The following is a 19,743-nucleotide window of genomic DNA, read 5'->3' as shown; positions in this document are numbered from 1 at the left end:
CACTATGCCACATATATCAAACAATAAGGTTTATGTATTAGCTTTTCGCATGGGTTTTATGGTGCGTTCAACTTAAATATTCAGATATGAGGTCAGAAAACTGTTAACTTTGTTGGCTATTGTTAGCAATACCACTTTATTACAACACTGATAATGGGACCCAAATGTGATAGAACTGCTTATAACTAGTATACTGGTACACATTTCACACAGAAATCCAACTCAAGGGTTGATCAGACCGCGACACGTAGCACTGCATCCTTTACTAGTCTATTGTTCTATTGGCTAGCGCTCCAACACATTGTACGTGATAGGCTAAGGGGCGGGACATCTCAAAGCGGTTGACCAATCAGAACAGAGCCAGCCAGCTAACCAATCAGAGCAGACTGGGCTCTGGTTTCAGACAGGGGGTGAAAAGAGGTGCTGTAGCACAGGCAGTATGAGAAAAATAAAGAGCTTTTTGAACATTAAAGCATGTAAACATGTCACAGTAGAGACACTAAATATTAATATACACCTGAAAATAAGCATTGTATGGCCCCTTTCATTTCTGCCCTAACTGAGAATATTTATCAGACTTTACACTAAAGAGGCTTTATAAAACTTGTCCCATAGGCATTGGTACTCACGAAAATCTGGAAACAATTTTAAGCGAAAAATGAATGGAGATCCCCTTCACAACTCCCAATAAATACATGTCACATGTTCTGCTGACTCGAACTGGCCCCCATTGCTGTCAACTCACTCTGATCTGATGTCATTAAACCTCACTCATTATTCCATAGATTAAAGGTGTGGTAGGCAAATTTGAGAAACCGGCTCGAGATACACTTTTTGTTATATTCCATGGAATGCTCTTAACATCCCGATAGCAATGAATATCTTAAGTGCTTTGACAAAAAATCCATTAAAAAATGTCATCTGTGGAAGCCGTAGTACTGTAAAAAGCACGACCAATCATTTTAAATAACTAAATAACTGGATGGCCTACCTGCCTGTCAGCCTTCCATCTGTGCACAAACTTATCTCGTGCCCTCATTGGTCATGTGCGCGTTCATGTGTGTTGGAGGTGGGGCTCTGTAAGGAAGTGGCAGATTTTTTCCGGCTGTGTATTTTCAAATTCTAGCGCACTCGAGCTGGTTTCTCCAAAATTACCTACCCTACCTTTAAGGTCTTGTCTTTATGTTTTTATTTTGCAACCATCATTTGCATGATATCTCACAGGCTTGTAGACTGGATGCTTTCATATGCAGGAATGAAAGCATTTCTACATATGTGACCTGCTCCATCGACATCAGTCTTCAGCCTGGATTTAAAAGTATTAAGAGTTGCAGCGGACCTGCAGGTTTCTGGGAGTTTGTAGTGTTTGTAATGTCAAGCTGTATTGAGGACGACTTAGATCATTAACTCATTGGGAAAAAATTACTGAGGGAAAAAATTATGTGAGAATTCAGTTTGCTTTTCTTATAGACTTCTATACAATCAGACTTTTTCTATTTAAAACATTAACCCCTCTCAGACAATTAAAACATTTTAATTGCAGGTAGGTTTTTAGTAGAGTATTCAAACCATTGGACATGTTTGAAGTTTAAAACATTTTATTTTATTAGTCACAGGACTTTTTGTTATAACATACTGTCTATAAAGAGACTGAAAACCTCAGAAAGGTAGAATAGGTTGGACTGAGGCGAAATATCTGACTGTAGCTGGATCCATAACAGACCAAGGAGACCATGATTATGACACAATAAGTGATACATGTGACGTTGATGGGCATTGAACCGTGGCTCTCTGAGATAAGCTTTAAGCTAGATGACCATGTTATGACTGGCTGAAGGGGAAATGGCCGTGATCCCGTCAACATTATTATAATAGCTCACTCATGCACTCTGACAAACAGCACTTATACTGTATGATATTACAATAAAGAAGGAAAAAGGGCAAAAACATGTCAGAAAACAGGCTGAAAGCCAAAGCAGCATTACTAATAGTAATATAACATCGACTTGAATGATGATGTAAGAATAATGAATAGTTTGTCTGTATATTTTTCACCAAGAGACAGTAATTAAATGTCAGAGAGATGTTAGAAGTCAGAGAGGAAATGTTCTAAGACACCATAATCAGCTTCAGACTCATACAGAGTTAAATGTGCAATAACATTTGCCCGCGGCACACACTGTGCATGATAAAGTAAACATAATCCGTCTAAAAGGGTTTTATGTGGCAGCTGACTCCAGCTTCCAAACCTCACTTTCTTGCTATTGTTTTTAACTAGCCTTTTTCAGAACTTGAATCGTGGTTTAAGATGTATTGCTTAAAAAGAGGTCACTGAACTTCAGGGTACATTTGCGTGTATTGGATGGCTCTAGGGTTGGCTTTTAGTTGGTCAACCAGTTTTGAAATTGTTTCTCAGAAATGTAGTGTGATGGATTGTCATGAAACGTACACAAACATCTATTGCGCCTAGGGTTAGGGTTAGGGCAGGAAAAGACTGAAACCCCTCTACAGACTATACTGTTCAGCAGCAAACAGCTGACAGTTAGAGAATATACAGTATTGGAGCATTTGGCAACTACAAAGCCAGATATTTCTCTTACTGTATGGGTTGGTATAAATCAATAACAGATCTAAAGTGATTATTGGACTTACATTCCTTTGATGGACCCAAACATGACTCCAAATGGTTTCTAATGGTGCTCTGTTTGCGCTGAATGTGCAAATTGCCAACTGTTTGCTTGTATGTGAAACATATTAACATAAGGGTTTATGTCAGGTGTTTATAGCTTGTTTCGGCTGCCTCAATTTGTGAAAATATATCAGTATGCAGGTTTAAGTAGTCAGTAAATGTTCTTATTGCCATTGCCTTTCCCAGTTGACATAAGCCAGTTAGCAACAGGGAAAATAAAGAACCAAGACTTTTGTTTGCCTTGGGTAATTTGTGTGCGGCTAAGCAACTTAGATAAAAGTAAATACGGCCGCCCTCTATCTCTCAAGATGCTAACAACAAACCCGGAGGAATAGGATCTTATTTCCAGTTTGCAACTAACCAGTAAAACCCAGCGTCATGATGGAGGGAATTTGAACAGCTGTCCTAAAATATGTTATTATCACAACCAGACAGACCCATAAAGTAACCTTTGATGAGATTTAAGGTTTTGTCATGGGTTAGTGACATCATTGTCTCCCTCAAAACTAAAATAATTCACCACAACAATAGCTTCACAAAAAAATCAATGTCCCGTTGATAAAGATCCGTAATATAATGTTAAGAGAAAATGAAACATTGATTTCAATTAAAACACAACAGAGAAAATATATAGTGTTACCAATTAGCTCCTTCTAGTAACAAAGAGGAAGATAACAAAAAAATCACCATAATTGAATTAAATTGGTCACTGAAGACTCAAGTCATTAATTCACGGAGTTCACAATTACTTTTCTAAATTGGGCATGTATCACAAGGACAGTGGCTTACCCAGGTGTTACCACTGTATTATTTCCTGTTCACCAGCTTCCACTTTGCAACTTGGTACCTAAAAAGCAATTTTAAGAGATACAAGAGAACACTGCACTGTAAAAAAAAAAATTGTAAAAAAACGGAAATGTTCTGGCGACGGGGGCGCCAGAAAATGTCCGTTAAAAAAAGGAAAAAAACTGTAAAATAAAATACGGAGATAACATGTAAAAAAAAAGTTACTTACCTTACCACAAGTAGCCTCTATTACTGTAATTTTACATGAAATCTTTTTATTTTAACATATATTATTTGTTAGAATAGAGTCATAAACCTCTAGAAAACTGAATAATTATCTTTAAAAAATGATAAGAAAAAAAGCTAAAATACATTTAAAAAAAGGACCAGAAACGTTTTTAAAGCTCCCATGTCATGCTTTTCCGGTTATTACCCGTCCCCTTGTGTGTTATGAAGGTTTTTATGCATGTAAACGGTGTGCAGAGTCAAAACCCTCAAAGTACACCCTGTAGCGAGTAAAACTCTAACACAGAAAATACCTCCCCAAAACGCCTCGTTGGAGATACGTCACTGCCCATTTGAGTCTTCCATTTAGTTCCGGGTACCGCCTGATGTCATGCGGTACCCGGAACGAAATGGACCAATCCCGAAGAGCTATGGCCACACCAGCAGCGGCGTGTTCCTCCTCCAGAGGTTCGAAGAACCGGCATTTCACAGACGAAAGCTTCCAAAACATTGCCCAGTTTGAGGCCGGATATGCACAGCTTGTTTGGACCGTTTGGAGCAGGGGAAGATCTGGGTATACAACCTGTAAGTTTGCATTGTTATTTGTGTATTTATCAAACAAGACTGTTTAAATGTGTAAACTGTGTTGGACTGCTAAGCCATTGACACAGTGCTAACTGTGCTAACTAAGTTGCTAGAGTTTCCATATATCAACTCTAATATCAGCAGATGGCCTTGCACACATGTATCTCATAGCAGGAGAATGTCTGCATTCACACACACGGAATACTCATACAGTATACTGTACTGTGATTTACCGTACATTGTGACCGTACATATACTGCATGTAGCTAACGAGGCTAGCTGTATGCTAGTGCAAAACAATGTATTCATGCAAGTTACATTGTATGGTAGCAGAATACCCGTATACGATTGCAATTATAAACACGTTATTGCTAGCCTAATATGAACCACTAGCTTTTGTTCATAGTAGTTTTATTACACTGCATTATAGTTGCCTTTCCTCCAAGCTAACGTTCATATCGTGTTAGCTACCAAGGTAAACAAAGCTAGGTTAGCATATTAGCAGGCAAGCCGTTCATTACACAACTACTACTAACGAATCTAAAACAACTAAGTTTCTCTAATATTTTGTGATTTGCATTTGATTTCGTCCAGCCAGATCCTGGCGGACAATCCATGACGTGCTAAAAGGCACTTCTACTACTACTGAGGCGTCGTGCTAAAAGGCACCGCACCGACTGTGCTGCCTGCGAGGAGGAGGAATGGATGATATACCGTGTATATATGTATATTTATGTTCATTTTGTACATTTCTAAAAATAAAGTTTAATGGAAATACTTAGTAGGCCTATCCTTTCTTCCCTGAATTCATATATAGCAAACCATGATTTGATTTCTCATCAAACAGTAGTAGTTTATAACGGGTAAAAATAACTTACTCTTTGTTATGAGCGGCTCGTAGGCCACAAAGACAAGGAGACATACACGAGTTTACAAAACCACGGCACATTTATTGTGGTAAATGCAGAGATAGGTGGTTGAGAGGATCGCAGAGTTAGTCTTCCTGCAGCCGCTTTGGAGAGAGACTGGGGCCGTAGTGTCCGGAGGTGTCCGTGATCGTGCTGATTAGCCTCTTCAGCTCCACCCCATCGTAAGACAAAGGCCCTGGGGCCGTCACACTCTTCTATAACAACAGTTAAAAATATATATGTATATACAATATACGGCTGTGCCGACGCCATGATAAGACTGATGTTACGCTGAGAGCAGCCGGGAAAAGCACTGTTAGACATGGGCGCAGCCTCTCTGGTGGTTGACTAATCGGAACGAGTGGCCGAGCTGACCAATCGGAGCACACTAGGCTCACAGGGAGGGGGGGGCAAGAGCTCCAACGAGTCGTTTAGTGGAGAAAGTGAATACTGCTGAATACACATGCTTGACAGAGATGCTGTATGCGAAACCAATGTGAGTTTGGAAAATTGCACAGTATAAATCTATTTTAGTATACCTCAACAATGTAATTATGATCAGTGGAAATGGCCATGACATGGGCCCTTTAAGCTAAAATACGATAAATATTATTGTTTGTTTTGTTTCCAACATGTTCAATAAATTGACTAATACAATTTTGTTTTTAAAGAGCCGCTGTTTTGGTGATGGTGTTAGTGTGATGAGTCCATGTCAGGTCCTCAGTGATGAGTCAGGTCCTCAGTGATGAGTCCATGTCAGGTCCTTAGTGATGAGTCAGGTCTTCAGTGATGAGTCCATGTCAGGTCCTCAGTGATGTGGACCCCGAGGAACCTGTAGCTGCTGACTCTCTCCACCGTAGTCCCATTGATGGCGATGGGGGCGTGTTCCTCTCTCTGCTGCTTCCTGTAGTCCACAATCAGCTCCTTTGTTTTGCTGACGTTGAGATGGAGGTTGTTATCCTGGCATCAAGATGTCAGGTTTTCGACCTCCTCTCTGTACGCCGTCTCGTCGCCGTCGGTGATCAGGCCGATGACGGTCGTGTCGTCAGCAAACTTCATGAAATCTAAGACCATTTACATGTAAAACACAAAGTAAACATGTCATTTTACTTTGCAAAAGCCCAAGTTTACATTAACTGTCCGATGTTTTGTAGAAAAAAAATCAAATATATATACAATACATTATTGAAAATAATATACATCACAAAAATAAAAACAATAAATAAAATATATTTTAAGTAATAATAAAGCAGAATAGACCGGCAATGAAACATTTCAACATTTAACAATAGCCAACATTTTGTTCAAAAGATAAAAATTATAAACACTAAAGAAATCTACCAGTTATGTGCGTGCGTGTGTACATGACTGTGTGTGTGTTTCAACTCTCTCCATTCAAAGTCAGCGACGTTTGTAATTAATGACTGCACCTTTATCTTTATCGAGTGCTGTTTTTGTTTGTATTCCTTCCTCTCCACTCTAGTCCCATTGTCCGGATTGATCTTGAATAGGCACCTGTTAAGACAGAAGTACACTTACATTTAGTGTTTAATTACACATTCTGTGGATGATACAGCCATTAATTGTCTTTACACAGGGTTCTTACACCTTTTCCAAAGTCAAATTCAAGCACTTTTCAAGCATTTTCAAGGTGCATTTTCAAGCTTTTCAAGCATCTTACAGCTTATATACACATACTTATACTCAAATGATTATTTCCCTACCTCACATTAAATCAGATGTTCTTTATGCTATAAACAACCAAATGTGTGTTTCATAATAGCATTCTACATGAGGATGAAAAATTAAAAATGTTAGAAAAGAAAACTAAGTTTAATATTTCAAAATGAGTGACCCATCTGTACGTAGACTGGGCATCCCATATAACCTGGCTGAGCCAATATAAAACAATCAGCCAAATAACTTTTCAATATATTATTGATTACTATTTTTGAGGTACTTTTAGGTTGGCAGTAAACATAAGTCAGAGGTAAATGGTGTACTTTTACTCCACTACATGTATTTAATACCTTTAGTTACTTTACAGATGTGGATGAATGATGTGAAATATAATCAAGTGTTAAATCAGACTTTAGTTCCACCTGGAGTAAATTCACAAGCTACTCTGTAGTATACAAAGTCATTCAAACTAGCTGCACCTTTACCAGCTTTGATAACACTTTCATGATCAATCATTATAAAACATATCATATACAATTATTAGGGATGCTCCGATCGCCAATTTTGGAGCCGATCGCCGGAATCAGTATCGGCCGATACCGATATCGCTCTCTTTTCCTCTCTCCCCGTCTCTCTCTCTCCTGACAGCCCGTCAGTATCTCCTGCAGCTCACTGATCCAGTAATGAGCGACCCGACAGTGAAGAATAAATATATTTATAACTAGTTTAGCTTGTTCCAGAGGTAGATAAAATAGCTAAGTGTGTTAGGTCTAACTCTTAATGTGTGTTCTGCTCCGCTCACCGGTCCGTCACAGCGGGTGGAGCTGCAGGATTTCTGCTTCACACACACGTTGCATACCGCTATTTTACTGTCATTTTCGGACACTTAAAATACTGCCAGACTAGTGAAGCCATTTTGGCGAGCTTGTTTTGCCGCGCACAGAGAAAAGTGTCATGTATTTTACATGCAACGATAGCCTAATCTAAAATGCTCTACGATGGCGTACCTTTCGTGTGGTGTGTTGCGTCAGCGCAGACTCTCGCATCGTTGCACACTTTGCAGGAGGCTACTCTTGGGCTTCGCTTGACCCTCGTCTTAGCCATGGCTTGTATTTGTCTTCTGCTAGCCAACGCTCGTTGAAACGGCAACCTCCTGGCATACTGTCATCTATCACTCTCATCAGAATGCCCAGGTCACACACGTAACAAAAACACTTGCCGGTCACGCGCATTGCGCGGGAAGGCCGGAGCGGAGCTGTTTTATGTAAAAGCGAAGCAATTAAGCGCGCTCCGACTTCTTTATTTTCTTTTAATCTAAAAAGCGAAGTAAAGCATTTACAATTTCAAGCACTTTATCCCAAATTCAAGCACCATTCCCAAAATTCAAGCACTTTTCAAACCTTGAAAACACCTCGTACAATTTCAAGCATTTTCAAGGATTTCCAGCACCCGTACGCACCCTGTTTACAGTTATACAGCTTGAAGTCAAAGGGCAATGCTACTCTTAAATGTACTTTTCATTAACTGTTATGATCATATCTGTGCATTTAAAGCATTGGTTTGAATAGATTTTGTTATATAAAGTCGTCACTTGGCATCACTATCACACTGGACAGTATCGCAGCAGGTCTGTAAACAGGAGCAAGCGGTCACTTGAAGATCATTTGAATGTGGGTAGCTACGAGTCCCATCTTGAGAGGTTTGTGTGTAACTGGGGCAGATGAGGTGCGTGTCAGTAGCAGAGTGAGCGGTGTAAAAGCATCGTAGTTAACCGAAATAAGTTTTAATGTGTTTGTTCACTGCAATAATACCAGGTTTTCTTTTGTTGTCGACAAAGGGCCCTCTTTCCGTCATTTTCATTGAGCTGAAGTAAACATACCACCGATTGGCTAAGAGTGAGTTTGAGCTTTTAGGGAGGAGCCAAAGCACACCACTGCAAAGGAAAGGGGTACGCTGAATTTACAACCCAAGACAAAACGAGAACATAATGCGAAACAGAATGCACCACAATAATCTTTTTATCTCGATTATCTTGTATTGTCAGGAGCACTTATCGTGTGTCAGAAATGTGCACAATCCTCTACTCTGTGGTTTAAGATGGAATTACTTAATAATTACAATTCAAGTCTTACCTCTGCAAGAACTCCAGGGTAGCTCCCAGTTCTGAGCGATAACTGATGTTGAGGCAGTAATATGCTGCAAACATCAGCATCAGGGCGTCGACAACATTCAGGACACTGCCACTGACGATGGTCTGGTCCTCTGCTATCATGTACTGTCCAGCTGTCAGGGGAGAACTCCCTTAAGGTACACAACAGGAAAAAGTCACAAAACATTTATAAATCCAAAAAATATTTAGTGCAGATTGTTTTGTTTTTTTACTGGTGATCACATGGCCAATTGTATTTTAGGAATGATCAGCTCCTGCAGCTTTATTTTCTTTCTTAAGTGTTTCCTAATGTTAACAGTGTAGAAAATGTCACATCATAAAGGGATAGTTTGGGTGTTTAAAGTGGGGTTTTATAAAGGTACTTATCCATAGTCAGTGTATTACCTAGAGTAGATGATGGCCGGCAGGGGCGGACTGGGAAACGGTGGACCTCTGTCGCCTGTCAGCGCAACTTCAATGATGCCGTTTAAAAACAGCAAACCGACCCGGCCGTTCGGTGATTCTACAGATGGTCAGTCCGCCCCTGCCGGTACCGAAGTGGGCCGAGTGGCCCGACCGGCCCATCGGGATTCGTCCCGAACGTCCCGATGGCCAGTCCGCCACTGATGGCCGGTATGCCCCGAGCTTGGAGATGCAGACAGGAGCAACCACCTGGAAGCAAAGCAAAGTACTGCTCTGGACAGGGTCAGCAGAAAAACATATTTTAGCCACCTCTTGATGATTTCCATATCCTTTCACTGTTTGCATAGCAATACCATATAGGACATTGAGCATTTATAACACTTGTAATATGGCAAGAAATCTTACTTGAGGATCTCTGGCTGCTGTTTATTCTTGGTAGGTTGCAATTACTGGTACTGCAGCTACAGTAACAGCTGAGGGAAAAAAAGAGACACAAGTTTGCACATGGTTAAGCAAAAATAACTTAAATAACACAGCAGCAGCTTTAAGGACAGTAATACCACTCAGAGTTCCCGTTAGCCGGTAATTACCGGACTATGACCGGTAAAATATGCTGAAGACCGGCAAATCTAAATCTCTCCGGTCAAAATGTCTGGTCAAAATAATTTCCCTTTAGCACAATACCGCATCAGTTGCGCCACTTATGTGACAGACAAGAATAGTATGTGACAGACAAGAATAGTCAATTCTAATGTCTAACATTTAATGTGGAGAAAGAGTGTCCTGTATGGGTTGATTGTACGTTGATCTGTTGGTAATGCCTCGGGGTTCCGGTGGGCATGTAAACAAATGCATAATGCTGCGCTATACTTTGCGGCCTCACCCGGTTGCATAGCGACGCTTATTGTTTAGGTGTCTTTTAATAAGCAGGTAGTCATATCATTAGCTAGAACCAGCTAGATCTGATCGATATGGACATAAACGCGAGTGAAGTCTAATCTGACCGGAGCAAGAGATCAGCTGCTGCTGACGAGTCGACACCCAGCTCTGCATGATCATCTGCAGCGGTGAGCGGAACAAAACACACACTTCAGGTTAGAATATCACGTAGCTATTTTAATTACCTCTCAAACTACCTAAACTAGTTATAGATATGTTTAGTTTTACTGTCGGGTCCAATAGTATGAAGCTGCAGCGTCGGAGGCTGCACTCTCAGGACCGCACTCCCAGGACCCTAGTTGTTTTGCAACATCGCCACCTAGCGGATTGGATGACCGCAAAAGTAGACATTGTAATGCATGAAAATATGTTTTTATTATTATTATTATATTTATTTTTTACAACAACAATTTGTTGTTAATATCAAATGTATTTTGTATGTCAGATGTAAAAAGATAGTCTTTTATATTTGTCTTATCAAATTTGACATACAACGTAAATATATATATATATTGTAGTAATAATGATATCATCTATTTATAATTGTAAATGTATATTGTATGGAGACATACATTTATTATATATATTTTTTTATTGTATTACATGTTCAAAATAAATCAAATCAAATGTGTCTTTGAAGAGGTGCTAGATTACTGAAAAACAACTGTTAGTGTGTTTATGCACCAGGCTGCAAAAGATAAACATGCAATTTGACCGAGAGGCATTTCAGTGCAGAATACATTTATTGGGCATAATTTCCACACTGTGGATTCTTCAATCTGCTGTTGACCACCTTCTCCTGGGAGATATCCATTCTGGCACTCTGAACACTGGCTGAAGGGTTCCCTCGAGCAAGCTTCTGGCCTCCAGAGTCCAGAAGGCAAACCTTTGGCCATGCCTTTGAAACAATAAGAACAAGAGGTAATCTAAAGTATTGCATAGGGAAAGGCTAAGGCATTGGTGCACAATTGATATGCATTAATAATCTCAACAGATATTGCCATCCAGAGTCTTACAGCTCTTGTTACTGATGGTCTACTGATCTGTAGATGGTTAACCTAATATAACTAACAGATGTTCTATTGACATGCTACTGAGTTTGTTGAGAGATTGTAGATAATCTACAAGTGACCCTCAAAATAAAGTGTTACTGAAATTAAAACACACATATTGTTAAGGGCTTTCATACCCTTGTATTTCAAAACGCTCCATGAGAATAATAATAACTGACTAAAACACCTCATGCAATATTGCAAAACATGTCAGAATTATGAGACTGTCTGATAAACAGTAAACAGGCAGTCAGCACAGTTAAGATTATTTACAATGAATTGAAATAGTAATACAATGACTATTAAAGAAGCATTTACACTGAAGACAGAATTTAGGCTCCTGCTGATTTAATGTAGCGGACAGACAGATCATATTGACATGCTTTTGTCATCCTTTGAAGTTTAATTAATTAGCTGACTATAATTAATGATCAGGGTTGGGAAGTTTACTTTTTTTAAATGTAGTAGGTTACAGATGACTAATTACCCTGTTAAAAATGTAATAAGTAATGTAACTGACTATGTAACTATTTGTATTGATATTCTAATGTTAATTATGGTTATTTTATGTTTTTTGTGAGTCACTTTGGATAAAAGCCTCTGCTAAATAACATAACCATAACATACGGTTTCATTAAACAAATAAACAAAAAGGCTAACAGTTGGTTTTGCAGCGAGTCATCATAGGCTAACAGATGACATTTAGCACGTGTTGCTTGTATTGCTGTCCAATTGAATACACCAGAATAGTTGATAACTTTAAACAAACAACATGATTCACATTACTCACACTCTTACTGTAATTAGTGATTAAATCAACAATTAATGTAGGACACCTAGTTGGGCTTGCCAAAATCACGCTACAGTTTCATTAAACAAATAATCAAATATGCTAACGAAACTAATGCTTTTGCCGAAAGCTATAGCTAACGAATAATTGTTTTTAGTGCCTTTAATACTGTTAGAAGCTATCATAAGCTAACAGATGTTTGTTTGTATTGCCTTAAGACTATCATAGTTAATGTTAGCTAATCACAATTCATTTCAAGACACCGGAATTGTTATTAATGTTAAACAAATAAAACTTTAAAAGCACTTCACATTACTCAGACTCTCTGCGTTGTCATTCATATTCAGGTCTCCTGCTCGCTAGGTGGCAGTGTCACGAAAAACTAGGGTCCTGGGAGTGTGGTCCTGAGAGTGCAGTCTCCAACGCTGCAGCTTCATGCTACTCGTCGGGTCACTCATTACTGGATCCGCGAGCTGCATGATACTGACGGGCTGTCAGGAGAGGGAAAGAGAGCGCTCCGTTTATTATTCCCGTGTTATAAGTTACTGTACACTTTTGAATAATGTAGTTAATCTACTAGAATTAGTTTGTTTGATATCGAATCATATCAATTTGTTTAAAAGCTCAATAAATAAGAAGACCTTTGACCGGCACTTTTCTCATTTTGTCCGGAAGATTTCAACTTTAACGGACATGTTGACCGGCAAAAAAATATTCTAACGGGAACTCTGCCACTTCAAGTATAAGACCTGAGTACTTCTACTCTTATTCAAGTACAAGATCAGAGAACTTCTCCCACCTCTGATTATAGCCTTAACATAGGATTTAAAAGATATGGATAATGTGCATTGTGTGTAACATTATGCCCACAAAAAAATCGATTATAAAACTAAGGATTGAGCTAACATTAGGAGTTAGTGACAATGTATGCTAGTTAGCTAGCTAAACTATTTATTAAATAATATTGCGAAAAAGTAACTCTGAAACATTCACTGCACATCAGCTCAGCCACTCGAGCACCATTAAAAAATTAAAGATTAACACCCTGCATAATGACGGCATAGAACAGCTCAATTTCAAAGCATGGTAGCTAGCTGCTACCGTAGCTAACTAGCTGCTACCTAGCTATGGTAACGTTAGCTAACATTACTTTGTTTTCGGTCGTTAAACAAAATGTATACCATAGCTAGGACTTTGACGTTTGCAATGTTTTAAGTCTTGAGTGTTTTGAATCCGTTGATAAATAGTTTTTACCGTTACCTCTGAAAGTGCTGATTCCTCTCCTCTGGGCGCGCCACGTGCAGTGCTCTTCACCTCCTGCGTGGTCTCTGTAGTAGAGATGGGCGAGTCCTGATTCATCCGGATTATTAACCTGGATTATTAACGAGTCTCCCCTCTCCATTAACCCGAGTCCTTGAGTCCCACACTTGGTGTGACGTACAAATTAAAACTATAAATTGCGTCACTCGCTACTCTCTTTATAACATGTAAAATCACATTACAACGTACCCCAAGTCCATCTACCTACCCTTTAGCAAGTATACAGGATAGCTGCCTGCCAGAAGTTATCGTTTGGCTCAGGGGAGGGGACGCGGATCAGTGAAACTTCCTGCAGACTCGTGGGGACTCAGAGGAGCCGACGGCTCCTAACCGTAAATAGCATAGCAGATCCAGCGATCCATACTCGTCATGTGCACGAGCATAGCCCCTCCTCCAGCACCCGGCTCCCGCGCTATATTATGCACGAGTCAACAGCAGACTCGCAGATTCGCAAATCCTGACTCGCTGTGCAACACACAGCAGATCAGACTCGTGCGGACTCGGAGCCGTATATAGCAGCAGATCCAGAGATCCAGCAGACTCGTCCTCATGCACGAGTCAACAGCAGACTCAGATTTGCCAAATCGCAAAATAACCCTTTTTTTTGTGATCAACATTTTTTATTAAAGCAAAATACACTGTGTAGCGGAGGTTAATATAACGTCAGTTTAATAGATAGATAGATAGATAGTACTTTATTGATCCCAAATTGGGAAATTGTTGTTGTTACAGCAGCATAAAAGGCATTTTACAATAAAACAAAACTACAAAATATACAAGAATAGAAAGAAAAATAAAATATAAAATATACATGTCGAAATAGAAAATATACATGCAGATATTATATATATATATATTCAAAATATATGGAATAATAATATGCTCGTGAAATGCAACAACTTTTCGGTTTCACCGATAGGATTTCTACGGTCTTGGTGATGCTGACTCATATGACTCAAATGACTCGTATGATCCGGATCTCTTCAATGACTGACTCAGAAGACCCTGAGTCCGTAAAAGGATCCGGATTTGCCATCTCTACTCTGTAGTATCAGTGCCTTTGTGCATGCGCTCTGTCTGCTTCAGTGCATGATGGGTCGTGCAGCAGAAGTCTCGTCTCTGATTGGCTGCAAATTGGATTTTATTTTCTTAATTTACAAAATGACAATGTAACTAGTTGATAAATAAAACAAACACTGAAGGCCTTCCAAAGACACAAGCAAAATATGTTATAAGACTTCTTTATTGTCAGTTTATTCTTTTAAATTGAGAATAGAGAACACTGATAACTAATGTTGGTGCACATTTATATAAGTTTGATTATGATCAGGAATATCCCATCTGTACTTTGCAGTCCTGTCTCAAGTACAAGTTAAGTAGGTATTAATCAACGTGTACATATCATTTTTAGTCATGCATAGTACTGCCTTCCTGTTTGCTTTATTTTTGAGAAACCTATTCTGCACCTACCTGGGTTTTAAGAGAGTCCAATACCCCATGAGACTGTTCAGTCTCATAAAACATGCTCAATTTACTTTTTGAAAACACAAGCTCACAATAAAGTCAGATGGGAGATCTACAGAAGCAAAGTGTGATAGACGAAGATGCATTCCTATATTAAACAAACAGAAAATACATCTTTGTTGTTCCACGAGGCAGTTGTAGCCATAGCAAATGGATTAACAAGTGAATTTATGTACTTAACCTTCAACTACCTGCTGCCTGAAATCCCTGTGACATCACTGTAGATTGTTGTAACCAACTAGCTGTGTGGTACATTATCACAATACATATTTAAGTTAATTGACTTGGATTGTAAATGTATTTCGCTGTAGTTACTAGCTTTGTCAACATGCTTTGGTGAAGGCCTATTCTTTCAATGTGATGCATTGAATAGTTGGATATTATTAGACGTCTAAAAGGACAACATTGTTCGTTTTACTGTAATTGCAATGCTAATACCAATTTAGCATAGTGGTAGCACTAACTGCTAACACGGTTTTGATATTCAGAGTCTGGCTGTTAGTGCATGTTCAATGTTATGGGCTAAATTGTACATGCTAGTGTGATAAGGCCTAGGGGAAGATGCTAATGTTATTTAACTTCTAGATCCTTTCATTTTTTACTTAGAGTGAAACTCAATATGTTTTTTGCATACTGTGCGCCAATCACTCTGTGTTTTAAATATTGAGTCACACATTTTAGAACATTGATACATTTCTAAAAGCTACTTTCCTAACAAACATGGTGCAGTTGTAGCAATCGCTACGAGAATGCACTCTGTGTTAGCTGCACAAGGCACTTTGCGGTAGCTTCACGTCTCTGATGATCTGAAAAGCTAAATGATGTCAGAAATGTACACAGCTTTTTCTTGTGTTGAAACAGATCAGCAGGTCAATGTTACTTGGGTTGTGAACGCACAACAGTTGGTTGTTTGTTAGTAGAGTTGCTTTACTGTAATCGCAATGCTAATACCAATTTAGCATAGTGGTAGCACTAACTGCTAACAAGGTTTTGATATTCAGAGTAGGCTGGCTGTAAGTGCTTGCTAGCATGTTCAATGTTATGGGCTTATGCTAGTGTGATAAGGCCTAGGGGAAGATGCTAATGTTATTTAACTTCTAGATCCTTTCATTTTTCGCTTACAGTGAAACTCAATATGTTTTTTGCATACTGTCTGCCAATCACCGTTAGCTGCACAAGTGACTTTGCGGTAGCTTCGCGTCTCTGATCATCTGAAAAGCTAAATGATGTCAGAAATTGGCACAGCTTTTTCTTGTGTTGAAAGAGATCAGCAGGTCAATGTTACTTGGGCTGTGAACGCACCGAACACCAAAACTGCTCCCTGGCGCCGGCTATCTGGCAGCCTCTCTGCGATCCCCTCTCCTATCCGCATGTGGTTGTGTTTGTGCATGTATATGCTCTGTGTGTTTGTGCATGTACAGTATATCCTCCCTGTGTGTGTAATGTGTTTAAACACAACAGAGTGGGGGAAGACATTTCCCTCTGAGTGATGAATACATTATATCTTCTTCTTCTTCTTCTTCTTCTTCTACTTAGAAATCATAAGTGAATGGTCACATTACGTTTGCCTGCAGTGAATGCTGACAGCTATGAGCTAGTTTATAGATGTATCATGGCATAGCCAAATGTCTCCTATATAACCCACAGGCTGTTACTGGTGGGTTATAGTATCATTTTATATCTGAATTGTGCTCTGGTAGGAATTTGCACCCAACATGCTAACAGTCAAGTTTTTTTTTTAACTTTATGGTTTTACACAGTTTTTATAACATGAAATTCACATATTTAACAATTAAATCTTCAAATTAATACAAATGTAGCAATAAAGTGAAAGTCAAAATGTAGTTTTTTTTTACTATAATAGGATAGTCAATACCTGTGTTTTTTCAGTTTATCAATGTAAAGTAGTGGTTAAATTAAGCAAAATTACTAAATATTTCTTTCTTTACTCATATATTTTCTTGCAATTATACATTTTTTAAATGAGTATTAACAGTATTTGTTATGTATTTGACAGTTATATATAGCCATAACAAAAGTATTTTTTAGTAAAATTACAGAAAATCATTTATTTTTATGGTTAGTTTTGTTAAATTCGCATTTAAAAACTGCTAAAAAACAGATAAATAATGTTTTTTTTTGTTAAAATATATGACACATTTCAATAAACTGTTTATTCTTGTAAATTGAATATGATTTTCTGTAATTATGAAATACAATAAAAAACTGTAAAAAAACATTTTTTTTTTACAGTGTGGAAACAGATTAGAAGAAGAACCATAAACACCTTATGGTGCGGTCAGCAAATGCCGATTTGGTCCTGCAAGAAATCTAGTATTGTGAGAGGATTATCATTGGGGAGTGATCCTGGACGATCCCCCCAAAAAGGAAGTTAACAAAAATGTCACCATAATTGAATTTAGTTGGCCAAACTGAAGACTTAACATGACATTCAAAAACAGGTGGACATGTGGCAGCTGAGGGTCTCCGGCTTGTGGCATGGCTAACAAAAGGACAAAGCATGGTCTGCAGCCCTCCTAAAAGCAGGTGACACATGTATGCCCCGTCTCCCCGAAGACGACCTTGGCCTTCACTCTGCCCACAGGCACTCTGTACACAACACATTACACAGACACACACCAAACATTGGACAGACCCAGGGTTGTCTCAACAGTTCATGTGCTTCTGTGTTAGTCCTGCTCCTGTGCAAGCTGAGGATATTTATGTGAAAGTGTTTTAAATAGTAGGCTTTTAGATAAAATACTGGAGATTGAAAAGTAATGACCGTACTTGAAGACTTAGATTACACTGCTAAAGAGCTTTTTATAACATGTAAAACATTTTTTGCTGTTGTGACGGCCCTTTCAGTCGAGCAGGGCTTGTTGATGTCTGTGTGTGTGTGTTCCCTACAGGTCCTGGTAGGCGTGGCTCCATCATCAGGGTAACTTGGCCAGTCTCCTTGTGGCCTTTAAAGTCGGCCATCTCAGTCCCTCCTGGCTTTCTTCCCCGAGGGACCAGCACCTTATTTTTTGTTGTTTTAAAGGTCTCCTATCATGCAAAATGCACTTTTTTAAGTCTTTTATACATAAATATGTGTCCCCGGTGTGTCAGGGAACTCACAAAGTGTCAGAAAACAAAACCCTCTCTCTTTTCTTCCTTACCCAAATCTCTAAAAACGGGGGTACAGCAGAGCTGATCCAGATTTGCGTCCGTTATATCGGAAATGTGGACCCACGGCACTCAGAGACAATGCGCAACGTGTTTTAGAAGTAATAAGGTCTTTGTTTACATTAGCAAGCATCGCTAACACTTAGTACAGCTAACCTGTACTGGAGAGAGTATGTGTAAAAAAGCAGGAAATAAAAAAAAGGAACTCACCTTGTGGTAAACCCGCAAGAGAAAAAGCATTTGAGCTCCATACTGTTTCAGAAATAATCCTTGAAGTGATTTTGAACATGATATGGCGTTTCATCACGGCAGCATGTTTTCTTCTTTTTTTTCTTTAACCTGTTACGCATGGCCCCCCCGGTACCGAGCGGATAAACGCGTCATTTGCAGGAAACAACATCTAAGGAATCTTAATATTTAATAAAACTATGAATGTTTTATATCCATGTAACGGGAAGAAACTCAGCTAACTGATCTTTTTAAAAAAAAAATCCAAAAAAACCCCACAATGCTAGCACTCAGCCTCTGAATTAGCCACGAGCGAAAAAATTTAACCTAAAACGGCACTTAAACTCACTCTAACTCCCTTATTACTTATCCTAGATGCACAGCCAACCACTCGTTTTTGGTGTCCTGGAGACACTGAATCTAGTGGTGCCCTCCTCAACACTCAGTGATAAACATTTGCGACGCTATAAACGAAAGCGTACATCATAACATGTGGAGCTAAGTAGCTAGAAACGCTAACATGGCTTACCTTGGTCAAAACTGGTCTTCAATGGCATTAAAACGATAAAAAAACGATGCTGCAGTTAATCCATAGGTTCATCCAATGTATCTGTGCCTTCTTTGAAATTATGTCTGATAATCCATAAGCAATAAAACTGCTTTTCCGTTTCCAGATGACAGAGCTAGAGTACAGGCTTGCTCTGATGCAAAACTGCATGCGCGAAGCCCCCACCTTTTTTTTTTACCATGTGTGTGAGAGGGAGCCTCCCCCTTCGATTCTATTGGCTCTAATGGTCAGAAAGGTGTGTCAACCATCAAAATCGAGCAAGGGGGGCCAGGGATATAGAAAAAAAAACATTTTCACCCAAATCACCTCAGAGGTGGGGTGGTTTTGGCTAAACCTCTCTAAAAAGGTCAAATGTCACTTGTTTTGCATCAATCTTGATACAGGGTACTTATTATATGTTGTACTTTGGATTCCTAAAGCTTTTAGTCTACTAACCCATCATCCAAGGGTAGTTTTCACTATCTGTAAAAAATAATCTTTGGACGGACACTATAATTTACAGTCATCATAGACATGTTTTTTATATATCTGAGACCCATAATGTATGCCTAAAAATAGCATGATAGGATATCTTTAAGTTGATTATATGTTATCAGGATACATTTGCACTTTTTGGTTTAACCCCGTCTATGTCATGGCTCATGAGTCGGATCAGGACAAACTGGAGGATCGTCCAGTCTGTGTATAGTACCTGTTCAGAGTTGAATGC

The 19,743-nt window shown here is 39.0% G+C and overlaps 1 long non-coding RNA gene across 1 annotated transcript; it reads right to left on the bottom strand.

Annotated features, from left to right (window-relative positions):
• Positions 1 to 9,410: 9,410 nt before the first annotated feature.
• LOC117470857 lies at positions 9,411 to 13,550 on the bottom strand. Its single transcript, XR_004554740.1, has 3 exons — positions 13,487 to 13,550; positions 9,851 to 9,918; positions 9,411 to 9,694 (listed from the first exon to the last, which is right to left on the bottom strand). It is a non-coding gene; the product is annotated as an uncharacterized LOC117470857 (long non-coding RNA).
• Between the last annotated feature and the right edge of the window lie 6,193 nt (positions 13,551 to 19,743).

The sequence above is a fragment of the Trematomus bernacchii genome, unplaced genomic scaffold, assembly GCF_902827165.1.
Source record: "Trematomus bernacchii unplaced genomic scaffold, fTreBer1.1, whole genome shotgun sequence".
In the NCBI taxonomy this organism is placed as follows: domain Eukaryota; kingdom Metazoa; phylum Chordata; class Actinopteri; order Perciformes; family Nototheniidae; genus Trematomus; species Trematomus bernacchii.
This window is presented reverse-complemented; position numbering and strand designations above follow the sequence as displayed.